We start from the raw sequence: 16,963 nt of genomic DNA, 5'->3' as shown, positions 1-16,963 counted from the left end.
CAACAGTCAACAACCACCTTGAACTATGGTTACAAGCTGAAAGAGCTTAGAATGATTCACCATATGAGGATATCCAGCATCTGTATGACTATATATATATATATATATACTATATTAGAGTCAATCAAATAAAATAAACTTAGGCACTTCAGATTTGTTTGAAGTACTGTGTTGATTTTTATTTGGTTTTCATTTGCAAGGCAACTTTTTCGTGTACATGTGACGTTTCGGTCCTATTGGACCCTTTTCAAACACTAAATGACAAACACAAGAATTAATTTGAGTATCAGAAAATTACAGAAAATAAGAAAACAAAATTATACAACATCTGTCTATGATACTATAGATATGTGTAGGGCGGCCTAGTAGAATCAAATGAAGACATCCACAACATATTAGGTTGAATACTGAGTACAAGAGAACACTACTGAGGTAGAGTATATGTAGTAGATGTTGAGATCCTCTCGTGGGGTTCGCAATGTCTCGTATACCCTACATAATAAATGGGTATCAATGAAAAAATTATAAGGGCAGCAATAGCAAAGTTGGAGAGATTAAAACAAAAATAAATAAGGAAAGACAAAAATTATAGAGCAAAACGTATCAATATAAACATAACCCCGACATTTGTTATGCACTGGTCCTCCACTGATGTATGTTGGCAATATTGGCCAGAGCAAGGTGAAAAGACATTCAATGGTTGACTGTGGATAAAGGTTAAGGATGGCACTGTTTGTGACACATTGTGAAATACGTACACTTACAGTTTATGTACTATGTAGACAGGAAGTGTTGTCATAAACAGGAAATGGGTGAGTATACTGTGGGAAAGTGGGTCAAGATTATGAGAGAGATAAGGCAGATGTTGGTGGGAACTAGGGAAAAATTCTATGTGTCTCTTATAATTAATAAATAGGCTTTTAAAACGAGTAAGAAAGGCTCTAGGGGTAAATAAAATGCTTGTCAGGATGGTTGTGCGTTCCAGTGTGGAATGCACGCCTATAGAGAGGATCTAATGGAACTCTATGGAGTGTACGGCTTATTGTCGTCCTATGTACAGACACTCCAATCTCTGCTGTGGAACTCTGCAGCTCCTCCAGTGTTACCTTAAGTCTCTGTGCTGCCTCTCGGATTAATGCCCTCCTTGCCCGGTCCGTGAGTTTTGGTGGGCTGCCGTCTCTTGGCAGGTTTGCTGTTGTGCCATGTTCTTTCCATTTGGTTATGATAGATTTGATGGTGCTCCTGGGGATCATCAAAGATTTGGATATTTTTTTATAACCTAACCCTGACTTGTATTTCTCAACAACATTGTCCCTTACTTGTTTGGAGAGTTCCTTGGTCTTCATGGCAGTGTTTGGTTAGTGATGCCTCTTGCTTAGGTGTTGCAGCCTCTGGGGCCTTTCAGAAAAGGTGTGTATATGTAATGAAGGAGATCATGTGACACTTACCGGTAGATTGCACACAGGTGGACATCATCTAACTAATTATGTGACTTCTGAAGGTAATTGGTTGCACCGGTGCTTTTTATGGGCTTCCTAACAGAGGGGGTGAATACATATGCACATGCCAATTTTCTGTTTTCTATTTCTAAACAATAGTTTTATTTATATATTTTTCTCATTTCACTTCACCAACTTAGACTATTGTGTTCTGATCCATTACATAAAATTCAGATTAAAAAAACATTGAACTTAAGGCTGTAATGTAACAAAATATGAAAAAAGTCAAGGGGGTGAATATTTTTGCAAGGCACTGTATATCTGAAATACGGACACAAGAAGGTTCCTTGGTGTCTAGCCCAGCCGAAATAGAGCAAGAATTTTTAAAGTTCTACACTTCACTTTATCAGATTAAGCCATCAGACACAAACACACAGGCGCATGGTAAAACTAAATCAGCTACTATAGACTTCCTATCAAAACTGTCTTTCCCCACTCTCTCGCTAGCCTCCCATACTGACTTACTAAAACCATTCTCATTAGATGAGTTCAAGTCCACCGTGTTGAAGTGCCCGAAAGGCAAAGCCTCAGGCCCGGACGGTTTCCCTTGCTCATATTACAAAACTTTCTCCTTGGCCCTTCTTCCCCGACTGACAGAAACGTTTAACACCTACCTTTCGGGTACCCCTTGTCCAAAACAATTGCTAGAAGCTTATATCACGCTGATTCAAAAAGAAGGGAAAGACCCTACAAACTGTGGCAGTTACAGGCCGATCTCCCTGCTAAACGCGAACCTGAAACTATATGCGAGTCTGTTGGTGGGCAGATTGTGACCTTTGGTGCCAAAGCTAATTTCTAGTGATCAGGTAGGGTTTGTGGCGGGCAGAGAAGGAAAGGATAATACAATGAGAATATTGTCCTTGTTGCAGATAGCCTCCCAGAAGAAACTGTCTTTGGTTCTATTAGGAACGGACACCAAAAAAGCCTTCGACAGGGTGGACTGGACATACATGCGGCAGGTACTAAATCACTTCGATATCCCCCTTCCCCCTTCATAGAGGCCATTTTTGCCATGTATGAATCTCCAAAAGCCAGACTTCGCATCAACAATTTCTTAACGTCTGCATTTCAGATCAGTAACGGAACGAGACAGGGCTGCCCTCTTTCCCAAATTTTATTTGTACTCTCCCCAGAGCCCCTGTTACAAAACATAAGAGAACACCCGGACATAGAAGGTTTCACAAGCGGGAAAACCTACCATAATGTAGCGGCATACGCAGACGACATTCTGATAAAAATAACCAATCCTATAAAAGTCTTCCCAGCCCTCCAATCCATATTTGAGAACTATGGACAAATAAATGCTTTCAAATCAGAGGCACTGGGAATGAACATTAGCACTGAGGAGCAAGAGTTTTTACAATCAAACTACCCTTTTCAATGGCCAATATCTCATATCACCTACCTAGGCCTCAAATTAAGCTCAACATGGAAGGATTTATACACACTTAATTATGCCCCCATCCTCAACACATTCCAGACGACTTTGGATTCGTGGTCACTGCCTTTCCTTTCTTGGATGGGCAGGAAAAACCTCATCAAAGCAATTCTCCTACCTAAATTACTCTATTTACTCCAAACCCTCCCTATTCCTGTCCCACTCCTTTCTTTTCTTCTATCCAGAAAATTACAAATAAGTATCTTTGGAAGGGTAAGAGACCTCGCCTTAGTCACTCACTTCTCACCCAGCATAAATCACGCGGCGGCATGGCTCTCCCAGATTGGCGGCTTTATTATGAAGCAGTACATCTCACTAGACTGATATACTGGGTTAGGAAGGATAGCTCAAAACTATGGGTAACACTAGAAGAGCAAATCAACGTCACCAAATCAACGCTAAAAGTCTGGCTCCCACTCAAAGAAAGGCACAGCCCAGCCCTCTCCCCACTAATGTCAATTGCAGACATACTGGAATTATACCAATCGAAATATATGAACACACCACTAAAGATAGCAGACTTAAAACAAATTCCAATAGTCTCATATCTAGACAAAGAGGAGAAGGCAGACCCATTAGATGCCACCTCCTTACACTCGTTGCAGAAAGCACACATCAGATCTTTACTACGAAATTGCCTGAATAACTCAAATCTGGGGAGAGACCTCACACCATTTGAAAAATTAATGGCAACCTTACATCCCCCAAATCACTTGCTTTCACAGACATATAAGCTCTTACAGCAGCTCAAATACCCTCTTGACATAGGATATACCTAGGATTGGGGCAGAGATTTAGACACAAAATGGTCAGAATCAGACATTAAGCAAATGTATCGCTCTTCACATGGTGAGAACTCACTAGATCAGGGATCAGCAACCTTCGGCACTCCAGCTGTGGTGAAACTACGACTCCCAGCATGCACACTTGCTTAGCTATTTTGAGAACTCCCATAGAAGTGAATGGAGCATGCTGGGAGTTGTAGTTTCAACACATCTGGAGTGCCGAAGGTTGCTGACCGCTGCACTAGATGGTACCTTACCCCGATACGACTTAAGCAAATGAAATGTCCCAGCTCGGATACCTGCTCTCAATTCCAGGGCACCTATTTCCACATGTGGTGGACCTGCCCATCTCTACAGTCGTTTTGGTCAGAGGTTCTGAGCTTGATCAAACAAATATGTTCGTTAGACAACCCACTCCCCCTGGTCTCAGTTTTATTGAACATTAGATTGCAAGAGACAAATACGGAAAAACTATTGAACAATTGTGATACAAGATACAGAGTCAGAGATAGACTGTGATGTTACAACATCTGAGTATAAGTTGGACAATCACTCTAATACAGAGGTATCCTGCACGTAATAATGAATAAAGAATATAGTTCCATAATAGGAATATTATGAAAGTTATAAATGGGGGGGGGGGGAGGGGGGGAATAAAGGAGAGAGGAAGGGAGAGGGAAGTAGAGATGAAAGGGGGGTAGGGTTCGGATTCTGTGTTTTAGAATCAATCCAGAGTAGTTTGTGACAATGAAGCGATCTGTTGTAGTACCTGAGGAGTTGACCGAAACTCAATCCAGTCATGCCAGATCTTTTGTAATTTAGTGTGAGAGCGTAGTTCCCACGCTGATAGTTCTTCCATCAGGAAGATGAAATTCACTTTTTGTAACCATTGAGCTATGTTAGGGGCTTTCTGTTGTATTTGCCCCTAGGGGAATCTGTGAGCTCTCACTTAGAACACGATTGAGTTCTATACCATGTATGCTTACTATTGTTCGATGAATTGTACCATCTGTTTTATCTGTCTTTATTACAAAATTTTATAAAAAGATAATTGAAAAGAAAAAGAATGTGTCTTCGAACATAAGGTAATTTTTTTTAAGTACCAGAGTAAGGAGGTCCAGGTTCAATTCTATGTGTGTCTCAGGTGTGTTGGCCTCTTGTAGCAAAAGTTTGGTGGCTCTGATCCCTTTATCATGTTGTATGGACGTGTAGAGACTGCTGACATCCCAAGTGACAAGGTAAGTTTCTTCTGTGAGTGGGCCCATTTGTTCTATCAATTTGAGAAATTATGTAGTATCTAGTAGGAAGGACTTGGTATTTTTGATAAGTGGATTAAGGGCCTTCTCTAAGAGGATAGATAGAGGAGATAAAATGGAATCCGCGGACGCCACTATGATTTATCTCGGTGGTTTCTCCAAGGTCTTATGAATTTTAGGAAGTGTGTAGAAGACTGTAGTGATAGGGTGAGGATTAGTTAAAAAGGACATCAATTTTTCATCAATTATGCCCTTTGTACGGTATTGTGTGAGAGTTATCTTGATCTTATTGGCAATTTTTATAGTAGGGTTACAATCGAGTTTAATGTATACAGTATTATCATCTAGTTGTCTGCAAATTTCCGCTATATAATCTGTTCGATCCATGACAACGATCGCTCCTCTTTTATTCGCCGGTTTAACAATTACGTTCCGGTTTTCGGTCAATGTGGAGAGTGCCTGTCTTTCAACATTATTGAGATTAGGCAATAATCGGTAATCGCCCTCTTTCATTCTGCGCATAAACAATTCAGTGTCTCTATTGACCAGTGTGATGAATGCCTCCACCCCTGGAGAAGATTTAGGGGGCATAAAGTTGCTCTTTACACGAAGTCCCAGTGAATTCAGGTTGATCTGGGAGGAGGGAACCGCTTCCATAGTGGTATAGATTGGATTATCCGAAAAATGGGTTTTGAGTCTGAGATTCCTGTAGAATCTTTGTAGATCCATTTCAAGTTGAAATGTATCAAAAGGGTAAGTGGGACAGAAAGATAGTCCTTTCTGTAACAATGATGTTTCCGTTGGGCTCAGTATAAAAGATTAAATATTAATCACCAGTGGTTCAGTCTTACCTGTGATCGAGTGGTCATTGGGTCCCGAATTCTCTCAGTAGCACTGGCCCACCCTCTGCGTCGGTCGCCTCTTGGCTGGTTTCTTTTACCTAAAAGATAAGTGGTGGCTTGTGTCATGTTGGAGCTTCTTTCTATACTGGAGCTTGATCTTGATGAGGTCTGTGACGAAGATCTTCGTCTGCTGTATTAAGAGTAGGAATCTTGCCATCTGTAGACTCTATTATTCTTGTAGTTTTCCAAGTCTCATAGGAATTTCTTCCTCTTTGTGGCTTCTACTTCCTTCTTGTGTGTCTGGAGTGTCGTTGTCACTCATTGTTGTAGTTGGTGGAACGCTTCTGCTGGTGTGGTTGCTCTGAGTTGTTGTTCTGCTGTAGTGATGATCTTGACCCACTTTCCCACTGTATACTGCACCCATTTTCTGTTTATGACAACACTTCCTGTCTACACAGTACATAAACCTGGCTCAATTCAAGCAGACTTTAGGAGACCACATGGTGAAAACTCACCTTCCTCAAACCACTATCCTCTCTTTTCTTCCTACCATGGCAACTAGGTGAGTTTTTACTCTCTCTTTCTATCATCAAGGGGACCCAGCAGACTATAATCTATCCAACAGGTCATGATCTATTAATTGTTGTAAATGTACGTATTTTACAATGTGTCACAAACAGTGCCATCCTTAACCTTTATCCACAGTGAACCATTGAATGTCTTTTTGCCTTGCTCTGACCAATATTGCCAACATACATCAGTGGAGAGCCGGTGCATAACAAATGTTGTGGTTATGTTAATATTGATGTTTTGCTCTACAATTTTTGTCTGTCCTTATTTATTTTTGTTTTCATCTCTCCAACTTTGCCATCGCTGCCCTTATCATTTTTTCATTGACACCCATTTAGGCTTCGTTCACATCAACGTTCAGCCTTTCCGTTCTCCTGATCTATTTAGGAGCAGGAGGCACATAACTGAGCCGAACAGAGCCTTTGGACCCCATAGACTATAATGGGGTCCGTTAGGTTTCCGCTCAGAAGATGATTTTGGAGCGGAGACAAAAGTCCTGCATGCACAGCTTTTGTCTCCGCTCCAAAATCATCATCTGAGCAGAAACTTAACGGACCCCATTATAGTCTATGGGGTCCAAAGGCTCCATTCGGCTCAGTTATGTGCCAAATCCGTCCTTTCCGTTCTCCTGCTTCTAAATGGAGCAGAAAAGGCTGAACAGTGATGTGAACTAAGCCTTATTATGTAGGGTATACGAGACATTGCGAACCCCACGAGAGGATCTCAACATCTACTACATATTCTCTACCTCAGTAGTGTTCTCTTGTACTCAGTATTCCACCTCATATGTTGTGGATGTCTTCATTTGATTCTACTAGGCCGCCCTACACATATCTATAATATCATAGAAGGATGTTGTATAATCTTGTTTTCTTATTTTCTGTAATTTTCTGATAGTCACGTGAATTCTTGTATTTGTCATTTAGTGTTTAAAAAAGGTCCAAGTAGGACCAAAACGTCACATAAACACGAAAAAGTTGCCTTGCAAAGAAAACCAAAGAAAAATCAACATAGTACTTCAAAAAAATCTGAAGGACTGCCTAAGTTTATTTTATTTGATTGTCTTCTACGGGGTTGGGACCCCACAACTAGAGCACCTGAACAATAGGACACGAGTGCCACATTCTACTTAAAGTACTATATTAGAGTGGCAGCCTGTATCTTAACAAGGATATATGGCACCCACTATTATTGTAACCCAGCCTCAACATACACAACATACAACCCAAAATAAAGGGTGCACCGCCTTGGTCGCGGCCAGTTAAAAAAACAGCCAAGTGAATAGAACCATAGATGGTTCTGGTTCTGAAAACAGCCATATGATGGCTGTCAAACAGCTGTGTGATTGTACCATAAGCCATTTGATGTAAAATCACAATATCTATCATTCCTGCTCTGTGACATTACTGTGTGCATTATCCTTCCCTATGACTATCATCTCTGTACAGAGACATCATTGTGGCTAGCCCTGTACTGTGACATCATGGTGCTTATTTTACCCAGGTTCTGTGAAATAACTAGAATGACTTATGTGCTATGACATCATTATGTGTATTTTCATAGTTAGGAGGTTGACACTACTATAAGTTCCATGTACAGTTGCGGGCGCCTTACAGATAGTGATGAGCGGCATAGGCAATATTCGCTTTCTCGATATTTTGCAAATTTTTCGCATAATATTTGCAATAAATTAGCAAATTCTAGAATTCGTGATCTCGTCATTATTTTCGCAATTGCGCAAATCGGCACTAATGATGCCATATTTTTTTGTGCAATACATGAAACTTCACATTTTATCAGGTCTTAGTAGATATTACTGATTGGTGCACTAAGTATTGTCGTGACTTCACAGCCCTATGTCTGTAGCACATACAGTGGGGCAAAAAAGTATTTAGTCAGCCACCAATTGTGCAAGTTCCCCCACTTAAAAAGATGAGAGAGGCCTGTAATTTTCATCATAGGTATACCTCAACTATGAGAGACATAATGAGAAAAAAAAATCCGGAAAATCACATTGTCTGATTTTTTAAGAATTTATTTGCAAATTATGGTGGAAAATAAGTATTTGGTCCATAACAAAAGTTAATCTCAATACTTTGTTATATACCCTTTGTTGGCAATGACAGAGGTCAAACGTTTTCTGTAAGTCTTCACAGGGTTTTCACACACTGTTGCTGGTATTTTGGCCCATTCCTCCATGCAGATCTCCTCTAGAGCAGTGATGTTTTGGGGTTGTCACTGGGCAACACAGACTTTTAACTCCCTCCAAAGGTTTTCTATGGGGTTGAGATCTGGAGACTGGCTAGGCCACTCCAGGACCTTGAAATGCTTCTTACGAAGCCACTCCTTCGTTGCCCGGGTGGTGTGTTTGGGATCATTGTCATGCTGAAAGACCCAGCCACGTTTCATCTTCAATGCCCTTGCTGATGGAAGGAGGTTTTCACTCAAAATCTCAGAATACATGGCCCCATTCATTCTTTCCTTTAGACGGATCAGTCGTCCTGGTCCCTTTGCAGAAAAACAGCCCCAAAGCATGATGTTTCCACCCCCATGCTTCACAGTAGGTATGGTGTTCTTTGGATGCAACTCAGCATTCTTTCTCCTCCAAACACGACGAGTTGAGTTTTTACCAAAAAGTTCTACTTTGGTTTCATCTGACCATATGACATTCTCCCTTTCCTCTTCTGGATCATCTAAATGCTCTCTAGCAAACTTCAGACGGGCCCGGACATGTACTGGCTTAAGCAGGGGGACACGTCTGGCACTGCAGGATTTGAGTCCCTGGCAGCGTAGTGTGTTACTGATGGTAGCCTTTGTTACTTTGGTCCCAGCTCTCTGCAGGTCATTCACTAGGTCCCCCCGTGTGGTTCTGGGATTTTTGCTCACCGTTCTTGTGATCATTTTAACCCCACAGGGTGAGATATTGCGTGAAGCCCCAGATCAAGAGAGATTATCAGTGGTCTTGTATGTCTTTCATTTTTTAATAATTGCTCCCACAGTTGATTTCTTCACACCAAGCTATCAAGCACATCTGCAATATCCAGTCCCCATAGCTCTGTGTGCTTTTATTGTGTAGCAAAAAGGATTTGATGCATATGCAAATTAACCTGAGATGAGTCCTGTCCCTGAGATGAATCAGGGACAGGACTCATCTCAGGTTAATTTGCATATGTATCAAATGTTTTTTTTTTTACACAATAAAAGTACACAGAGCTATGGGGACTGGATATTGCAGATGTGCTAGCAGCCATCTAGCAACCCATATCCCCTCAGCTCTATACACAGAATCCCGGTGACAGGTTCCCTTTAAGTGGGAGAACTTTCCACAATTGGTGGCTGACTAAATACTTTTTTGCCCCACTGTATGTGTGCACAGTAATTCCTATCACACTACCTAACACCCTGCACTGGAACCTATCAGCTACACTATATCACTATCACTATATCACTATCACTATATCACTATCTAAATTACACTGACTATCTCCCACTAAAATATATATGAGCTAACTAAATATCTACTGTAATTGGATAAGGAATAGGATCCAGATGAAAGCACAGAGCACAGCACTGACACTGCTCTCTCTCTCTCTCAGAACTGCAAAAAAAAAAAAAAAAAAGCTGAAAATGGCTGTTGGGGAGGTTCTTATATAGTAAGGGGTAGGCACCTTTCCTATTGGTTGCTAGGGATGTTGCTAAGCTCGGACAAAGACATTGCAGCCTTCTCATTGGCCCACAAGCAAGAAGGGAGTTAACTGATGAAAAAAAAATCTAGAATATTCGAGATTATGAATATATAGTACTATATTCGACATCTTTGCGAATTCTCGAAGTGCCGATATTCGCGATAAAAATTCGCGATTAGAATCTTCGTGATCAAAACTAGTTACAGATTACATCATTACATACAAATTACATTTTTGTTCATGTGGCTAACATGCTCTGCAGCTGAAATGACTTCCAATCTAGAGGACCTGCCACCGTCCTGACATGTCCATTTTAGTTGATAATTGTGTTCCGCATAAAATAATTCTGGAGAATCTTTTGTTATGATTCTATGTTGCGCCGTTCCTCCATTATTCCTACTGGAAGTTTTTGAAGAAAGGTATTGTAGTATTGTATCAATTTATTATTAGTATCAAAAAAATGTGACAGGTTTCAGCTCTAACACAAGCCTTTTTCAAACATCCCTAGATACAAGCACCACGTGGAAGTCTTCTGGAATGCTGACTGAGCATCTCTAGAACGTGTTAGGTCCTCTTTAAAGGTCAGTGTTTCCCAAATGGGGTTTCCTTTTTAGGGGCTCCACAAACGGACATAAACAGCAGCTACTGTCAATTTTACAGTAAGAAAGGTAAACAGATTTCAGCCTAAGCAGAGATACGAGGAAAGGGACCAAGGAAAGCAGTCATCACATTTTAACCAACATACACAAAGCTTATTTGAGGTAGGAATGGGAGCGGGGGATCCCTGGGAGTGCACCTATTTTTCAAGGGTCCCCCCTTGGGTATCACTGATTCAGGCTAAGGGCTCATGCACACGAACGTATTTTCTTTCCGTGTCCATTCCGTGACCGTTTGCTGAACCATTCATTTTAATTGGTCCGCAAAAAAAAAACGGTTTCCACATGTCCGTATTTCCGTTCCACAAAAAAATAGAACATGTCCTATTATTGTCCACTTTACAGACTAGGATAATGAAAATGTACTCACCGAAATTTTTGTTTCCTGGAGTCCATAGGCAGTACATAACCAAAGGATAGAGACACATTAGAAAGCAATAAACTTAATTAAATGATTAGTTAGCAGGCCATATAAGGCTACACATGATACAAGAGCCCTGTATTTGTATGTAGCAATTTATTAAGGGAGGGTAAGCTGTGCTGCCTATGGACTTCAGGAAACAAAAATTTAGGTGAGTAAATTTTTATTTTCCTGATCGTCCTTGGCAGCACATAACCAAAGGGACTTGATAAGCAGTACTCATTGGGGGGAGCACTGGCCGCAACTTGGAGCACTTTTTTGCCAAATGTTGACCCTTCAGCTGCTAAGGTAGATACACCCAGGAGTTCCACGATAGGGTAAGATAGCAGGGGTACGTAGCAGTCACATGGTGTCTCAGATACACAATGCAATGCAGGTCCGGACCTGCATTGCATTGTGTATCTGAGACACCATGTGACCCTATCTTATCGTGGAACTCCTGGGTGTATCTACCTGAGCCTGGCTACAATACAGGGATACGCAAGTATTTGGGATGCACTGCCCTTTGTGGCAGCAAGCACCACATTAACAACAGCATGCACTGTTTGCTATGGGACTGTACACCCAATATTGAATATACATTGGTGGGCTACCTGGCTTGATTTATGCATCCTTATCTGCTTTATCATAAGTGCGGGAATATATTTTGCATCAATACCGAAGGGGTCCATTTATATTTATCTTTTTGAGGGGGGCCACCTGGCTTGTTTGTTATATACAGTATCATTTTTTGGGGGGGGGGGGGGGATTAATATTGCTTATCAATCCCTGCACCCAACTGGTTAAGCTTGCTAAACCATCTGGTCGGTTTTCTATTGTTTCAACTACATCCATACTATTGTAACTTTTGATATGTGTCCCCTGATGAGCCCAGAGACTGTGTTGGGCGAAACACGTTGGGACTAAAGCACCTATTGTTTCAGTACTATCTATCATGATATAAAGTAGGTGTCTTATTGCGTGAAGATTTATTGAATCCGTCTACTTTGTATTTAATAGTATTATTTTGTTTTTTGTTTTTCTGTATCTGAGATTTGTTATTTTCAGCATCTAGTGTAGGTCAGCTATTTAGAACCACTTTAGGCCACCTTACCAGGTTTGGTCACTTATACATCCCCATTTTTTTTAGGGCCATCTAAGGGCGTATAGGAGGTTTCTGAACACGGGATCGCCCCTATCGGGCAGCTGTTACCTTTTTATAGGCAGGGCCTTAAGTATAGGGTTAATATCAGGCATAGTTCACCCATCTTATTACCCACACCTGTACCTACAGAACAGCCTCTCCTATTTACGTGGATAAGACATTATTTTTTTTATTTTGTTTATTATATTTTTTGTGTATGTCCATATTTGTGGGTTACTTTTTACTATACATTGAATAAAGGCTACGTTTTTTATTAGGGTGGTAATCTGTGAAATCACCTTTTGATATATACTGTCCCTATTACACATATACCCACTGGCGGGTGACTGTCTGAACTGTGATTTCCTAGTCTGTAGTGCCTCATGAACGTAGAAATGATAGACCATGTGGCCGCCTTACATATTTGATCTAGCGAAACCTGTGCCAATTCTGCCCAGGAAGAAGCTGTGGATCTTGTAGAGTGAGCTTTCAATGAAATAGGGCTATCAAGCCCAGATGCAGTATAAGATACTTCAATTGATCGTTTGATCCATCTTGCTAGTGTTGCTTTGCTAGCTCTATTTCCCTTGTTTGGCCCTTGAATTTGTAAAAATAGACCTTCCGACTTCCTAAAAGAGGAGGTAGCTTGAAGATAGGCCAGATGGCTTGACTCCGGGCACACGGGATACTATATGCCGAATAGGTGAGCTGGACAAACGTTTCCTATAGGCCAGCAAGACTCTCTTAACGTCTAATAGATGCCAATCAACTTGATCCTGAGGATTTGAGTGAAGAACTGGGAGAGAGATTTCTTGGTTAATGTTAACCACTGATGATACTTTTGGAAGAAACCCTGGCATAGTTCGTAGAATGAAGCATTCACCAACATCTCTGAAATATGGATCTTTACATGAAAGAGCTTGCAGTTCACTAACACGTCTGACTGATGTAATTAGGCATTAATAGCCAGCCGTAAGCTGTACTTTTAAGGTATTTGTTTTCAAACCTTTAGTAAACCCTTCTTGAAGGAGTTGTAGAACAGACTTCAAATCTTCAGGAATAGAAGAAGTTCTTTGGCATCAATCCTTAAAGGTTTTCTAAACTCTGTTATATATTTTTATAGTTGCAGGTTTACGAGCAGCTATTGACTAGTTCTAAGGAGAATCTCAATGTTGTTAAGGACTGCCGCTCATCCTCCAGGCCGCCAGTTGTAAACTGTTGGGATTGTGGTGAAGAAACTCCTTCTGGAGAAGTAAGTCCGGATGGGGAGGAATCTTCCAGACTCTCCCTTTGGAGAGGGATAGGGCTAGAGAGAACCACGTCCTCCGAGGCCAGAACGGAAGAACTGCTATCACCTATGCACGATCTTCTCGTATCTATTTGAGGACTTTTGGTATGATAGGGATTGGAGGAAATACATAGTTTGGCCTTCTTCCCAGCTGACTGAGAGACCGTCCATTGCTAGTGCCTGGCTGGACTGATGAATGGAGCAGAACTGACTGAGCTTTTTGTTCTGTTCTGTTGCCATGGCATCCAGCCAAGGATTTCCCCAGCGAGCCAGAATGTTGTTGAACACTGCCGGATTTAGGCTCCATTCTCCCCCGGATGTAGAGGAGTACGGCTGAGTAGATCTGCAGACTGGTTCAGAACTCCCCTTATATGAACCTCCGAAATGTCCTTTTGAACCTCTCTGACCAACTCATCAGGATAGCACACTCCTTGGAAAGATTGTGACTCCTTGAGCCTCCCTGTTTGTTGATATAGTAGACAGTTGGTAAATTGTCTGACTGGACTATTACTTTGCAACCCGAAAAATGATGTGTTTGGAAATGAAGAAGAGCTAGTCTCACTGCTCTCAGCTCTCTCCAATTGGAGGACATCCTTGCTTCTTCTTTCGTCCACTTTTTCTGGACCCATAGATTGTTTACATGGGCACCCCAGCCCAAAGAGGAGGCATCCGAAGTGAGAATTTTCTGGCGGTGGGGATTCAGATCCCTGCCTTGCAGTAGGTGATTTGACGAGATCCACCATTTCAAGTCCTGGCGTGTTAAGGAGGATATTACTATCTTCTTGTCCAATGAACCGTAATTTCTGTTCCAGCTGGTTATAATATTGTTTTGTAACCTTCTCATGTGAGCTTTAGCCCAAGGGACTGCTTCTATAGATTTGGTCAGGATACCCAATATCTTCATTGCCTTACAAATAGAGACTTGCTATTAACAGCCAATCATCCAGGTACGGAATACATATCATACCCTTCAGCCTCAGAACTGCTGTGAGGACTATCGATACTTTTGTAAAAACCCTTGGCGCAGATGTTGTGCTGAAGGGAAGGCAGGTAAATTGGAGATGCACAATACCAGTTACAGTTTGAATTGCTAGTCTCAGAAACCTCCTGTGACTGGGGTGAATTGGAATATGCAGATAAGCATCTGCTAAGTCTATCGACGCCATATAATCCTCTTTCTTCAAGATCATCAAGACCGACTTTATGGATTCCTTTATGGATCTTGAATTTCTTTTTGACTAAGAATTTGTTCAGGAATGTTAGATCGATTATTAGTCTCCATTTTTTCTCTGATTTAGGTACAGGAAACACTCTGGAATATACCCCCTTGAACTGTTCTTCCAGAGGCACTGGTTATAATGCCCCCTTCTGGATAAATTCCTGAAGAAGATGGAGGACAACCTGATCTTTGAGGTCGTTTAGACAAAATCGATCTGGAGGAAAGAAAGCGAACTCTAGGACATATCCCTTTTTGACTGTAGAAATGACCCAGGCATCTGTGGATTTGAGAGACCAAACGTGTGAAAACTGCTTCTATCTTGCGCCAACTTTTGGCTGAATGCTGGCGTCATAGCTCTGAGGGTTTTTGATTAGGCTTCCTTTTGTATTCAGACTTCTCCTGCTTGCCCCGAAATAATCTTTGTCTGAAAAAATGCTTTCTCTTTCTGAATCTGGGAGATCTTTCTCTGGGAACGAAAGGACCTGAATGATATTCTCTTTTTAGATTCCGGAAATACCGTCTATTAAGGACTCAAGGATTTTTTCTAATTGAGGCCCAAACAGCGAGGTTGGCTGGAAGGGAAGATTGCAAAAGTGATTTTTTGACAATGTATCTCCTGGCCACTGTTTTATCCAGAGTTCCCTTCTTGCAGCATTAGTGAGGGCCATGGAGTTTGCAAAAATGTTTGTAATATCAAGGGGAGCATCACTGAAGCAGCTTTCATCACTGGAATTTTTTTTTAAATGTCTTCTCTAGCCACTCCCTCCTCCAGGTCATGGGATAGTTAAATTCTTAAGGCCCTGATAATCCAGCCACACAGGCCGCTGAAGTGGATGCATAATGTCTTTTTAATAAAGACTCAATTTTTCTGTCCATGGGGACTTTAATAAATGATGCCTCATCTGACGGAAATATAGCTTTTCTAGACAGACGTGCAACTGCTAAATCAACCTTAGGCACTGAGGCCCACTATTCAGAAATTTTTTCATCCAGTTTATATATGGATTTCAGACTAGATCCTGTGATGAATTTTTTATCAAGCTTATCCCAGTCTTGTTTTATCCACTGACTAAGGACTGGATGACCTGGAAACGCATTTCCCTTCGTTTTGGAAAAATATAAAAGCTCATCTGATTTTGACTTCCCTGAGGTATCTCTATCAGACTCTAATGTCCGTTTTACAGCTTTAATTAGATCATGTATTTTATCTTTATGCAAAATATAATAATCATCAGGATCCTCAGCAGATATATCAGACACGATTTCACCTTCAGACAGGTACTCATCGTCAGAGGAGGAGGAAATCAATTGTGGTGGGGGAGATTTGTTTGCATGTTTTGGCCTCTTATTTGCTGACTTGATCTCGTCAAAAACAGACGTAAGTTAATTTTTAAACCACATAAGAAAGTCCATATTCCCTGACTGAACAGATGTAGCAGGGGACATGCAATCCGTGCACACATTATCGGATAATTCATCAGGGATAGGCTGTTTACATTTTTGACAAAAACAATGTCTAGTTTTCCTTTTCTTTTTGCTGGACTTCTCTTGTGAGGCAGACATCTGTTAGTTAAAACACAACAGAGTCAGAATTAAATATACACAGCTAAATCCCTGGTATGAAAAAGGTTCATACAACAACCATTAGTATGCCCATGAATGGTAACAAGCTGAGGCAAACAACATATAACATTAAAAACGTCCTGCAACTGCCCAAATAATAATTCCAAGCAGACAACCCCGGATCCCGCATGAATCACCATACTTACCGCAGTAAACAGCGGGTGAAGCGTTGTGGCTGAGTATGTCGGCATCTCACCGGCACGAGATTAAATAGCCAGACTTCCGGAATGCGCTTTAGCTGGGCGGCATGTGCACGGCTCCAGCTCCCCCCGGCCGCACGTGCAAGCCGTTTTGCCTTCAGCAGTCAGAACCATGCCTGGGGCACTGTATGACTACACAGGAGAGGTGCGCCAGTTCCACCTTCAGGCTGAGGGACAGGCAAGCCTGTATACCACCTGGAAGGGATCGGGTACTTTGCAGGGAGGATCTAGAAAATTAAAAAATACAGGGCTCTGGTGTCATGTGTAGCCGCATATGGCCTACTAACTAATCATTTAATTACGTTTATTGCTTTCTAATGTGTCTCTATCCTGATTGTACCTTTGGTTATGTGCTGC

General features: G+C 41.4%; 1 protein-coding gene across 2 annotated transcripts in view; it reads right to left on the bottom strand.

Moving 5' to 3' along the window:
- The window catches only part of SRPX (sushi repeat containing protein X-linked), a 172,101-nt gene that overhangs the window by 14,383 nt on the left and 140,755 nt on the right, over positions 1 to 16,963 (bottom strand). The window lies entirely within an intron of this gene.

This window comes from Bufo bufo, chromosome 3 (assembly GCF_905171765.1).
Source record: "Bufo bufo chromosome 3, aBufBuf1.1, whole genome shotgun sequence".
Lineage (NCBI taxonomy): Eukaryota > Metazoa > Chordata > Amphibia > Anura > Bufonidae > Bufo > Bufo bufo.
Note: the sequence above shows the minus strand (reverse complement) of the source record. Positions and strands in the feature narration are given on the sequence as shown.